This window comes from Helianthus annuus, chromosome 5 (genome assembly GCF_002127325.2).
Source record: "Helianthus annuus cultivar XRQ/B chromosome 5, HanXRQr2.0-SUNRISE, whole genome shotgun sequence".
Classification (NCBI taxonomy): Eukaryota; Viridiplantae; Streptophyta; class Magnoliopsida; order Asterales; family Asteraceae; genus Helianthus; species Helianthus annuus.
In genome coordinates, this window is record NC_035437.2 from 43,790,570 (window position 1) to 43,792,418 (window position 1,849).

A 1,849-nucleotide genomic window follows, 5' to 3' on the forward strand; every position below is an offset into this window, starting at 1 on the left:
TGTAGCTTAGGAGGAAGATCTCCTTTCAAGACCGCGCTTACCCGCTCTCTCAAGTCAACCAATTTAGGCACTTTTTGTTGCCTCTTTTGGGTACACAATTCTTTTAAAAACTTGGCGTAAGCGGGTACCTGTTTGATTGCTTCAAGTAAAGGAAGATTAATTTTAACCTGTTTGAAAACCTCCCACATTTCTTCCTTTTGAGGACCCCGTTTTGAAATAAAATTTTTCTTACCCGGATCTATTAAAGCCGAGGGAAATGGTACTTGACTAGATCCCCCTTCTTCATTTTTATTTTCTTTTTCTTTATTAATTTCAGGTTTTTCAAAATTGGGTTTTTAGAAGAAATAATGGGTGTTTCATTTTCTTCCTCACTTTCTTGACCCGTTATGTCCTCAACCACCCCATCAACCAAATCCGGTGAAGGATTGGTTTTGTACTCTTTCCCACTTCTCAAAACACTTACATGATGAATATTAACATTATTACCTCTAGAAGTATTATGAGACGGGTTTACCTTAGTGCCGCTTGGTAATTGACCTTTATTTTTCTTCAAGTCCGCCACTTCGGTTGCGAGTTAACCCATTTGGGTGGTCAAAGTTTGAATTGCTTTGTCTCGGGCCTCATCCTTTTGTATGCGCGCATCATCCTTTTGATTTCTCTTTTGCATCTCCGCTTGCATGCTCTTTAACATTTCCATCATCTCGTTTCCACCCGAAGACCCCCCTTGTTCTTGACCCGTTTGATATTGCCTTTGGTACCCTTGATTGTTCCCACCTCGATATCCACTTTGATTGTTGTAAGGTTGGTGCGAACCAAAGTTACCTTGACTTCCTTGAAAATTCGGGTTAGCTTGATTTGAAGGGTTCCCATACCGAAAATTTGGGTGGTTTCTCAACCCGGGGTGGTAAGTGTTAGAATTCATATTATAATTTCTACCACCCCCTCCTTGACCTTGCACAGCATGAACCTCTTCATATTGCCCTTCACCTCCTTGGCAATTTTCAGCCGCATGTCCTATTTCATTGCAAATAGCACAAACATCATAAATTTGGTTAGAGGTTTGAACATTACCACCGTCTACCGCATGCACTTGAGTTCGGGTAACGGCCGGTCGTGCTCTCCTTGACGCTTGAGCTTTTCTTTTCGATGTAATTGCCATTTGCTCCAAAAACTCCCAATTGTAATGCTCGTAGTTCGTACCAAAAGTCCCATTTGTGATGGACATTAAATCGCGAGCATCTTCGGCACTTAACCCCTCGTGGAAAGAATTCATCAATTCCCAAAGTTCAATCCCATGGTGAGGGCAATTCTTGATCATCATGTTGAAACGCTCAAAGGCCTCATGAAACATTTCACCTTGTTGTTGCTGAAAACTCCTCAACCCCTTCCTAGCATCATTGGTCTTTTGAGCGGTGTAAAATTCATCTAAAAATATTTGTTGCATCTCTGCCCAAGTGTAGATAGATGCCGAAGGTAAAGTGTAAAACCACTTCTTTGCCTTGTCTTCTAGAGAAAATTGAAATATTACCAATTTGACATCAGCGACCAAAAAACCTTGACTCCCAAAAGTATTGCAAATCGAGTCATAGGCCTCCAAATGAAAATAAGGCTCCTCCGTTGCTAGACCCTTATATTTCGGCAAACTTTGCAATGAATTGGTTTTCACTTCAAAAGTACTCCCTTGATTATTGTGAGGAATAACTACCGGTGAAGGATTGTGAGTAATTACCGGCCTAAAATGCGCTTCAATGCCCCTCGCATGTTCTCTTAGATGTCTTCTTGGTACACCCAACCGACCCCTTGGACGAATAGGACCCATTGGTCTTTGTATAGGCCCTTGTGGTGCGAA

The 1,849-nt window shown here is 41.6% G+C and overlaps 1 non-coding gene across 1 annotated transcript; it reads left to right on the forward strand.

The window, feature by feature from the left end:
* The first annotated feature begins 1,289 nt into the window (after positions 1-1,289).
* Positions 1,290-1,395, forward strand: LOC118492741. Its single transcript, XR_004894743.1, has one exon. It is a non-coding gene; the product is annotated as a small nucleolar RNA R71 (small nucleolar RNA).
* The last annotated feature ends 454 nt before the right edge of the window (positions 1,396-1,849 follow it).